The sequence below is a fragment of the Protopterus annectens genome, chromosome 1.part2 (assembly GCF_019279795.1).
Source record: "Protopterus annectens isolate FY-2018-M chromosome 1.part2, PAN1.0, whole genome shotgun sequence".
In the NCBI taxonomy this organism is placed as follows: domain Eukaryota; kingdom Metazoa; phylum Chordata; order Ceratodontiformes; family Protopteridae; genus Protopterus; species Protopterus annectens.
Window position 1 is genome coordinate 618,578,698 of NC_056727.1, and position 12,748 is coordinate 618,591,445.

The following is a 12,748-nucleotide window of genomic DNA, read 5'->3' on the forward strand; positions in this document are numbered from 1 at the left end:
ATGCAAATGCTAAAACTTTGGGATTTACCAAAAATGTCAGCATTATAGGTTAGGAGTGTATGTCTGAGTGTTTACAGGTTTGGGTTAGATTAAGAGCAAAGTAAAGGAATAGATTTAGAGTTATACAAGTGTTTCTGGGTTTGTTTCAGAGTAAGGGATAGGTTAGTGGAAAGATTCAGTGTTGTGCAGGTGTTTTTGTTAAGGGTTCAAGCTAAGGCTAAGAGAGGGGATAGATTTAGTGTTCAACTCAAGCTTATGCCCTTATGGCAGCACTTTTCACATTTCCACAATGGCTCAACAACCTTATCATCACAAGACATTATGTATGAAATGATCTAGATGTGAGATCCACACCCCATGTCCTACATTCGTTCTCTACCATCCTAGTTTATCTCTCTTAGATCCTCATGGCAAGTGTAATGAGAGTTGTACATACTCCTCTCAACTCTCCAGATTTTCACAGAATGTCCAGATTTTTGCCTCATATTTTTGGTATGTTCCACATAAAATTTGTGTTTTCCTTGATTTTTGTGGCAAATCAGTGAGGACTGACTTTACAGGCATTTGAGTTTTAAACTTTCATAACCTGCAGAAAATGCATGGTAACACAAGACCTTTTATTCTAGCAATTTTCTAAGTTTATAATATGAGCAATATTTAAAATTTGTCTCTATTTTAGAGGCTTTGTCCTCCCATTATTTTTGGCTTTGTCCAGATCTTTTTGTGGTAAAAGGCTGAGAGCTATGGTTATGCATACAATGTTATTCACAGGGACAGAAAGGCCATGCATTCCTCAGTTCCAGAATTTGGACCTACACATTCAGTAAGCTCAGATGATGTCCCTGTAGACACAAAGTCAGTAAAGAGCCTTCTAGCTTGCAAAACTGTAGTGGGTAATATGCTGATGGTACTGGTTGGCAATTAGCACCATAAGCTTGAGCTGGTTACGCTACCCTGAAAACAATAGTCTCAAAGGGGTTTATCACCAGGCTTGCTGCTAAGCCAGGCATCTTCACAGACTACAAAGTCTTATAATTGTTGACACCCTTCTATTTGTAATCTATATTTGCAATACCCACTTACATAGCATTCTGCCACTTACTGGTATTCATAACTTAGATACAGAATATACTGGCTTGCAGTGTCTTCCTCCCACTATTCCCATGCAGGATCTTTAGTCCTGCACTAAAAGCTTGTTTTTAGGAGCAGGACATCATGCATCATGCATATATTAACAAGCACCACCACCCTACAGGCTTACCACGGCAAAGTAGCATGTAAGAAATCGAGATCTGAGAGCAGAGTGAATAAACACCCCTTTTGCAATGTAAGAGGAGAAAGGGTAAGGAATGAAGCGAGACACCAGTCAGTGTCCGTGATATCCCCACCAACAGTCCCTTGCAGAAACCGTTTGTTTTAAAATCAAATTAAAGCTACCTGTAGGTGTAGGTGTGTGGTGTGCCCATTGCTTATCTGGGTTAAAGCTGCTAAAAAGGCTGAATAGATAACAGGAAAGATATATGCAAATGAAGCAGCACAAATATATATATATATATATATATATATATATATATATATATATATATATATATATATATATATATATATATATATATATATATATATATATATATATATATATATATATATATATAAACTGGAGTACTGCAAGAAATACACATGTGAAGTGACAGTGTCAGAATGATTAAGGCACTAGTAAGCAGGTTTAAGCACAAATAAGCAATAGTAAGCATATGTAAGCACCATTGGTAAGCAATGCCTACACTGGTTAAGCAAATCTGAAGCTAACTCTCTGTAAGCAGATGTAACAGCAGGGTAGCAGTGCTTACCTCAGCGCAAACCCACTAACAACTGCTTAAAAGTGCCTTAACCGTTCTGTATCCAATGGCCCTTGTTCTGCCCAGCAAAAAAATAAACCGCCTCTGCTAGGCTCGAACACAGGACCCCACACACCATAGCCAAAGTGATTTACCACTAAGACATGTCAGATATACATAACTATGATGTATTCAAAACATACCAACCAGCCCAGTCATTCAACAGTACAGAGAATGTATTCCAACATGTAAATGTATGTGTGTGAGTAAATATATTGATATCTAAACAGATACAACATATCAATAGATGTATATATATATATATATATATATATATATATATATATATATATATATATATATATATATATATGTATATATATATATATATATATATATATATATATATATATATAAAACCACACAGCTGTAGATAGCAATGGTAGATTGACAAAAACAAATATGTACGCATACACCGTTAATGGGGTTGAGATGCTCCAAACAATATACGTCATGTACAAATAGGCATACCCCCACCACAGCCAAACACATCCACCCTGCAATACACTACCAAGTATTACAGATCCCACAAGCAGGACCTGACATGACATGTGCACAACATGTAAACAGTACTACAACCCACCTGTATGATGTCAAGCTGGTATTGGTAATATATCATGCAGTACAGTGTGGCTCCCATAGGAAATGTAAAATATGGAAGCTATCAACATCCCCAGGATACATATGCACAGACACATATATGCAGATACAGGTATATACACAACCACACACACACACACACACACACACACACACACACATATATATATATATATATATATATATATATATATATATATATATACATATATATTTAGATATACATGTGACTACACAGACACACGCAGAGATAAGTACAGTAAGATACATATGTAGAAGGTGCATACAATATGGAACAGCCACTATGCCTACATTTCACACCTGAACAACTGGACACTGTATGGGCCACCCATACAAATACAATTGTCGCCTGCAACATATACTCACAGATACGTCATAGAACAAACACCACACACAAGTTTGCAGAAATGGAAAACCTTTATTTTTGTACTATTAGAGTTCTATATGCCATGTTATATAGCTGTGCAGACACTGGCATCCATATAAACATAGTAATGCAACTGTGAAACAGTTATACTAATACAGTAGTCTGGAAAGGTCCACAGCTGCTGCTGTCCAGGCCAATGTCTTCAAATTGTACAATAGTAAAGACAGACTGGGCCACAGGATACCAAACAATCAACAGTAAGTAATGCAGGTGTATAGCTCAGCAGCCGCTATCTACACTCTGTACAAAATCACTATGTGTTGAAGACTTCAGTTGACCAAATGGGATGTAACTGTTACATAACAAGGTATAACTGACACCATCATAAGCACACTGACAAACAGAACAGTCTTGTATGGGAGGAGGCAGTATGCCTGCATTAACCCAATATATGTGAGTAATGTAAATATAGGAGAAGTATACGGTACTGTACATCCAAATACCTTAAGGCAGCTCACCCCTGATACCCCTACATTTTGTAACAACTTAGGTCAGTTATGGTGCATCTCCCCCCTAGACTCAATAATACAGGCCCATATACCATTGTTACATTTACTGGCCTCTGGAGTGCATAGGGGCACACATGTATTGTTTTGGTGTAACCCACACATATATGGCCCCAGCACCACTGTATGTGTGGGGGATACAACAGCAGTGGACTGATGGCAGTAAAGGCAGTGTGATATACACAAAGCCCACTACAGAACAACCCCTGACAGCATGTCATACGTGCAAATCTTGGTATGTAGGTGGAGGACAGAGGCTGGAACACAGGCCCATATGTGGGAAACTGTTGCCATACACTAAGCAAGTTGCTGGTGTTACAGGATAGTCTGCAACATACCATTAGCCAGGGAATTGAGCTTAGAAACATAAATGGATGTAGCCATATACTGATAGCACTCAACGCACACACTGCCAGTGAAATATATGACACAGGACCTGTGTGGTGGACAGACAAAACATGATAGGCATACCTCTGGCCACCAAGAGGTTAGGCTCACAGTTGTGAGCTATTCAGACAGACTGCATTCCAAGGTAAACTAGCATGTACACACACACCCTGTAACACCAGTACTATACAAAGCATAATACAACTCTACTCACACTCTGTCTGTAGTTCTGAAACCTCCTACAAATATGTCGTTGGCCTAAGTGTGCCGGTCCCCTGGAAGAGGTACTGCTACCTGATGTCTGTAACACTGATGCCCACACACAGGAAGGATGTCCATCACACAGGAAAGGTAAAGTGACCATGCCCACATGATGTAGGGATTTATAGTAGCTAGTTGCCATAACAGTGGTAATTGGAAAGTAGCTAGTTGCCATGACAGTGGTAATTGGAAGTACTGCACAGCAAGCTGCATGCAGTTAGCAGGTGTAGGACACTGACTGTTGCAGAGGCCATCACCTGATCAAGTGTACCACCTCCTAAAGCCAGGCTGAAATGTACCCCAAACAGCTCAGTCCATTCACAGTAGAGAGAAAGCAAGCAAGCTAAAACAAAAGCAGAAAAAAAGAAAAATCTCAGAAAAATTACAGCTGAAAACACAGCCATCTATGCAGCTGCCAGTCATTAATACATCATTCCCACAACAGGTATGTGAAGTATATTTACATGTATTAGAATGTAGTACCTGGTCTATTGTAATGTGATAGATGATGTGGCATGAGTTATATGTGCCAGCAGGTGTGTTGTGGTGATGGTCAACTGAACAACTGCAATGAACAATAGTGTCTGTCCCTGTTGGTAGAGGCCATAGCTGTTAACTGTGCAGGTCAGCACTGACAGACAGGATGTAAGCCATCATAGTGTGTGTTGTGTAATGGGGATTATGCATATGATGTGGCCAATAGCCTGTGGTGGAAGTAATGCCAGTATGATGGACATGTGGGAGCCATGGACCACCACTAGCAGGATACCCAGATGACTCTGTAATGAGGCTGCCAGAATGCCATAGGTGTGCAATAGGGTTACCCGCAAACAGGTCCCACATATACCCCACTAATGTCAGCCGTGTCCATATTTGGCACCTGTCTGTGTTGTAGTAAGGCAGAACAGTGCAGCTGTGCAGGAAGGTGTCATGAGATTGTGGAGCTGATGTCTGAATGTACCCCACATATAGGTATGCATATGTGTACATATGTCACAGATATAATATATAAGGATAAATGTATATCAGCATGTATATCCAGAAATATACATATACTCATGTGTAGACATATATATGTGCACATATATATGAAATCACATATATCTACACATATATAGATATATATCTATATGCAAATGTCTACATCTGTACAAACACACACACAAATAGATATTTATGGAAAGACATGTCCCCTATATCACTACCACAGTGATGTGTGCTTTGTGCGAGGCAGCAGCACACATAGCAATACACACAGATATCTACAGCTGGTGGTGTGTGCACCATGGATGGGTATGTCACATATTAGTCCCATCCTAACACCACAATGCCCCCGCCTGTGAAGTATGCAATGGGAATACTGGGAAGTATGGCAGATACACACGTGGAGGTGGTCAGGATTGGTAGATATAGAGGAAGTCTACAGGGGTGGTATGTAAAACATGTGGTGGGTAAACACAGTGGATGGTATGTGTGGTCCTTGATGTGGATGCCCCATGGTCCCCATTACGGGCACAATGGGAATAAGGCTCCCACCAACTGCCATTCACAATAGCAGTTCATGTCCTGAAGGTGCCAGATCTGGCGGCTGAGCAGGAGGTGCATGTTGGCCTTGTAAATGTGTACTATGTGCCTCATACTGATGTAGCACATCCCTCATGTGTCTGTGGAGCCTGGTTTGGGACAGACCATAGATCTGAGCTCAGTGCACAGGAACATGTTGGTGTGTACCCTGTGGGGGGGGCAACATCCCCTGGGTGGTTCCACCTGATGGTATTGATTTAACAGTACATGAGGAGGCCCCATTTGGCACACACATGTGTTGTGGTCAGGTATCCTCGTCAGATGGTTGTGGAGAAGTGGATCAGCTGGCCAATGGAACATATACATGTTATTGTGTCACTGTCATAGTACATATGTTGGTAGTAATAGTCTACACAATCCCGGTACTTGTCCAACAGCATGCATAAACCCCCCCAATAACACGGGCTGTCAGATGTGCAGCAATCTCAGAACAGCCATACCAATGATATATATGTAACCATAGTGGCCCTGACAATGGCATGCAAGTGAATAGTCTGTAACAGGCCAGCAATGTTAGTGTCCACACAGGGGACATGGCTGCAAGCACATAGCAGAAGGTGTGGTACAATACACAATCTGTCCAAACAGTAGTTAAGCTGTAGCCATACCTAATGAGTTGTGTGTATAGTCTGTTGAAGCTGATATGGTGGAGGGGGTGACAGAGATGTGTATTATGAACTGTGGTAACCTTGCCATATGAGTCACTCAGGCCTGTTTCCATTCTCATGTTTTTCAGGCAAGATGGCACACATCAGGTTGCCCATGTATTCAGCAGAGGAGAATGAGGTCATTATCAACCACCTGGTTCAGCACTACCAGGTCCTCTTTGGCAGGACAGCACATGACCAGCAGGAGTGGACCGCCCAGTGGAATGATCTAGTCCACAGGGTCAATGAGGCCAGTCTGCATAACCGCAGATATGAGCAGGTTCGGCATAATTTCAGTGACCTGCTTCGCAATGCCCATAACAGTGCTGCCGCAGACTGGGGGGATCACCTCATCACAGGGGGGAGCATGCCATCCATCCCTCCTTGACATGTGTGGAGGAGCTCCTGGCCAACCTCGTGGCACCTGTCCATCCGGAACAGCATCAACCACTGGACCCCTTTGTGGAGGGGGGGTGTCACCCACTCACCAGCTGAGGAGCATGCAGGTAAGGACACAGGGCACATCAGTAGACCACTGTTGTGTAAATATCCACAGTGGCACAGGTAGATCATGCATATCTAATATGTCATACAAATATTGTGTTGCTGCATTGTAGTGATAAACAGATGTCCAGATGTGGTAGTATTGTGAGAATTTATGATTGATGTATGGTAGCACTGCACCCACCCTGTAGCAGTGCCACAGGTGTGGCCACTGACATTGCAACTCTCACCCACTTATTTAGGTCCCTCCTGGGTAACAGCAAGGCCACAGCCTGTAGCTGGTGAGTATGTCTTACGTAGATGCATGCCAACATACCAGACGTGTAATGGTGATGTTATATTCCATGCACATGTCTAGCACACCTACCCTGAATGCATGCTGTACATGTGCATGTATTGTTGCTGTGAAATGCATGGTCCTACAGGGGCGAACATAATGGGGTATTGAAAGGCTATTGTGGAATGGGTCCACAGGGGGTAACACTGTTGGTAGACATGCCCTACAGTAGTGACATGTTCTAAACAACACCCATATATAGTGCAACAACAGTGTACATACCTGTAGGGCAATGCCAACTGCTGCTGAGATACACTATGGAATACGGCATTACAGTAGTCCACATTATCAGCTGGGTCTAAGCTGCAACATGTGGGGTTCAGTGTATGGGACACTGCAAGCTGACACATGTGTAGGGCTTACCTGTCATGCATCTGCATAAATGCTGAGGGGGGAAATCAGCATGAAACACCAGTGCACTGCAGCAGGGATCCTAAGGATGGTAGGAATGGCTCTAGCTGCATATAGTCAGGTCCAGGACCTGTGGCATCTGTAACCCTACCCACACTGCCATAGTGATGGCATTGTGTGAACACCATGGGATGTGCACTTGAGTGGACCTTGCAATCATGCAGAATAGGGGGACATGTGTAGGGTAGGCTGAACATACACTGGCAATTGCAGAAAGCCCATGTTGGTATACCCCTGCCATGAGCAGTGACTGCTGTAGTACAGCTGTAGTACACACAACAAGAGGTGTGAAACTGTCATGATAAGGGTGTGCACACATATCCCCACATGGTGTGTATGCACTGCGGTCAGCAGCAACACACCTAACACAATCTGGCAACACTGCATGTGAAAGTACAGGACATATGTTACATACCGGGTTTGTGTACAGCTAAGATATGCAGTGCTGTGGTCCCATGGCAGATCATGGATGTGTGTGTAAAAGCAATAAAGGTGTGTACACCCCCCATAGCCATGGTATGCTCTGATGGTTGTCAGTGTAAGCAATTCTGCAGTGGCCATACATGGTCTGTTGATGTTGAGAGCTGCAAAATCAGGCATCAGGCATTCACCAATGACAACAGTCCACATATCATCCCAGGTATGTGTTGCTGAAACACATAGGGGCTGTGAGAGGTACAGCTGGCATAACTGACACAGTACTACACATTCCGCAATGGGTTGGACACTTGTGAGGTGTGGTGCACAGTAAATGGCAGGGTGCAGAACAGGTGCACAGCAATAATGTGTACATGGGTGTAGTGGTATCCAGGGGAAGGGGCATTTCCTAGTCACAGCACATGCATCATACACATGTATACCATTGCTAGCATGGTGTGAGTATAGCTGAACTGCATGCTGTTCTGTAACATATGTTCTGCATGTTGGCAGATGGGTAATTGGAGAACTGTGTGTACGATCATTGTGCAACCTCACCCGAATGTGTGTGTGTGTGTGTGTGTGTGTGTGTGTGTGTGTGTGTGTGTGTGTGTGTGTGTGTGTGTGTGTGTGTGTGTGTGTGTGTGTGTGCATCCTGGTGGTTAGTTAGTTTGCATGCAGGGTCACTCTGGCAAAGTGGTGGGAGGTAGATGCATGTATGATGCGTGTGTGCATGTGTGTGTTTGTGTATGTGGCCATGTATGTACATGTGTGATTGTGGAGTGTTCATACACCTGTACCCCCCTTTGGGACCATGCAGTACATGGACATGGAATGCCACATTGCACACCAGGAATACCTGTCATGTACTCACAGGACAGCAAATAGTATAATATGGCCGGGTACATAGAAGCCCACATATATAGCATACATATCTGGCCACAAGCACCACAGATACCGAATGACAGTATTGAGGCCATGGGCCATGTTACACTCTACACACAGGTCAGGGGCAGGTAATAGCAACAGGCCTTGTGTTGTACCTGGCCAGTGTGGGCATTTAGAGGACTGTGATGTGTGTGTGTGTGTGGTGTGTGTGTGTGTGTGTGTGTGCAATGCTGTGCAGGCAATAAAGTGCAGTTATTGCGTTGTTTTTCTCCAGGTGTGTGTGTGGTCAGGGGTCCCCTGCAGTGGTCCTTTGTGTTAGTGTCCATACAGACACCGATGATGATGATGATGATGTTAATGTTGAGGCACAGGTGGGTTTGTCAGGGCTGACACTGTGCCAACATTTGATCCCCTTTTAGCCACCCCACCCACCCCGTTGCCTATACACACGCGCCATCACCAGTGGCCATAGCAGAGGGACAGCTGGCCTTCAGTGGTAGTGGACAGGAAAGGGCTGCCACATAGGTGGATGTCCCAGGGTGCTAGTGGTAGGGCCGCTGGACATCATGCTCCTGGCATAGGCAAGATAGCTGCAACCAGAAGCATGCAGAGGGCTGCACTTGCTTCTGTAAGCGACAACCTCCGTGAACTGTCGGGTGCCATCCATGCTTCTACCAAGCAAGTGGATAGACGGCATGATGAGATAATGACCCTCATCAGCCGTGGTGTGTCCATGTTTCAATATGTGGTGGGGATGCGGCGATGCCCACGTGGACGTGGGCCAGCAACGCCAACAGCTGGCACTCAATGTGGGCATGTTAGGACACCAAGGTGCTCCCATAGTTGCAGTAGCAGTCCCAGTAGTGCAGGGTGTGTGTTGTCCACACACACCACAGCAGGCTATGTGCACATGGTCCTGGCGAGTCCCAGGAGGGATGTGGTACCAGCGGACAAATGTCATCAGCAGGTGAGAGTAGCACTTCAACGCCTGTACCTCCATGTGCTCACGGAACCCCTGGCAGACACAGTCCATGTGTCAGTGGCCAGATGCAGAAGTGGACACCCTGCCAGGTATGGCCTGAAGCTGCCCATAAACACCTGTGTAGGGCAGCCACAACACAGAACTGTATGCATGCATACCCACACACTATGCAAACACACCTAGGGCAACCTCATACCTACACACACCAAATAACCTCAGCCAGCTCCTCAGAGTACACCCCTCACCCACACACATGATGTCAAATGTATGGCCCACCCTTGGCCTCTGGCAGACCAACACCACACTCTGTGCGTATGATGATGCCTGTGCCCCCTCCCTGTCATCCGTATCATCAATGCAAGGACAGGCTGATATGATTCTGATGCAGACAGTGACTGTACACCAGTGTACCACAGTCCTGCAGTGTAACATGATGTAGGGTGTAGGGTGTGAGGTATATTAGTTAGATAGTGTAGCCATCCAGCAATGATGCCTTATAGCTGTTAGTAACACTGCTTTGTTGTGGTCACTAAACTCATATGCAATTGTAGGTGTGCATGTGTCAGCACAAGGATGGTCTGCAGTCATATTGCACAATAGGGTATGTCACTGTGCTGACACCATGGCAGTGACATATCTGGGGTACAGTCGAACACATTTCACAGGTTACAATATCGGGTATTGCCTGTCCCACATGGACAGGTGGCCCACTGAGGCAAGTATACCCTGCAACCTGTTGTAGACCCATCCGCATATACACACACACTGTTACTTGCCAACACTGAGACTAGACCCCTACCTAGCAATGTCAGGATACTGATGTGTGTGGCTTACATTGCACAACCACTGCCTTAACCACTCTGTATCCAACAGACCTTTTTCTGCCCAGCAACAAAATGAGCAGCCCTTGCAGGTCATGAACTCAGGCCCTTTACACTGAAGTCATAACACATGACCACTGCGCCATGACCACTGTGGGGACAGCTGTTGTGTTGCCAATATAGCTGTCATTACCAAAATTGAGTGGTATTGAACACTTGCCTTTACGGCCTAGATTGTGTAGTCCTTGTCATTAATATGATTATTACATCATATATGCTGTTTTATCATAATTTACACATAGCAGATACATATGGTGGGATACATGTGGGAGGGTATACACAACCATGATGTTTACTCATGACATGTATATGGTTGTATACATATAGGTGTATAGATGTCTACATGTACATAGACAGGTATACACATACATATGCCTGTAAACATATCTGTATAGTGCTACATATATATGGCCATGTGTACACCTCTTCATATGTACACATGTATACATATCTATACACATGTATATCTATACATATGTGTATATATAAGTACACGTATATGTACATATAGATATATGTGTATATAGCTATATATATGTATGCACATCCTATGTGTACAGATATGACTAGTTATGTTGGTATATATATATATATATATATATATATATATATATATATATATATATATATATAACTATAACTATATGTGCATACATATCTATACCGATTTACCTACTACTGTAGATATATCTGTAGATATCCATACACATATGTGCATATGTATCACTATCTGTATATGTGTAGACATATATTGCTCTGTATATGTATATATCTGGGTGTGTATATGTATATCTATGTACATATACATACCCATCTATATATGTCGATATGTATATGTGTAATTATATATATATATATATATATATATATATATATATATATATATATATATATATGAGTATATGTACAGATATTCTCACCATATTTCCTGGACACAGAGTGTAGCCCTACCCCAGCCCCTACAGTCCCAATGTAGTAGTGCAAGTGGACATCAGGTATGTATAGCAGGTATATTGATAGACTAATGCTAGTGTAATTGGGATTGTCTTTACAGACATGGTGTGTGTGGGAGGTCACATCTGCTTTCCACATGTGTGCCATTGGCAACTGACAGACATCCTAAGGACATCATAGTAAAGTACCACTGCTAGCACGTAATGCTCCCGTGGACTGCAGTACAGATATTGGCCAATATATGTGGATATTCTGAAACACTCTTTACAGGCCAGAGGTATACACAGAACCCCTTAGTGCTAAACATGTGTACCATGCATGACAATATGGATGTTAACAGCTATGTAGATGCGTATAACACATAACGACTGGTATACATATGCCACCATAGGTTATGCATTCACACACCCCTGTCTGGCCTGACACATAACTGCTGGTACAGGGGTGCCATGGCCACATACTACCCACTAGATATTGACATACATCTGTACAGCATCCCACTGCTCTGTCTGACATACATGACTGTTAAAGGAGACCCGGCAGCAGTACATCCAGCAAGTATCTGCACATCACATCTCACTGGATAAGTACATTAAGCTGCTAGACATGTAACAATACACTGTGCAGGCTACAGGCAGACTGGCTCAACACTGGCTTACATCTTCTATGGGAGAATGCACATGTACCTGTATATATATAGCAATCTCTGCAGGCATGTCACAGCACAGGGTAAGATACACCTGTGTGAAGGTGCATAACCACATCCAATGTGAACACAGCCACAGTCACATATGGTAAGCTAGCAGAAAAGTACAGTATATGGACTATCTTTTCAACACCATCTTTATATGTGCCACTCACATACTAACCCTACATATACTGGGCTGCTACACGGTGTGGCCTGCTGGCTGTCTGTGGTATGGGACATGTGTGTGTATGGCCCTACAAACATGTAAGCCAATCCAGTAACATACAGTGGAGCAGCATGTAACATCAAATAGGACGGGATCTATAACAATGACATCTACCACAGTCTGTACACA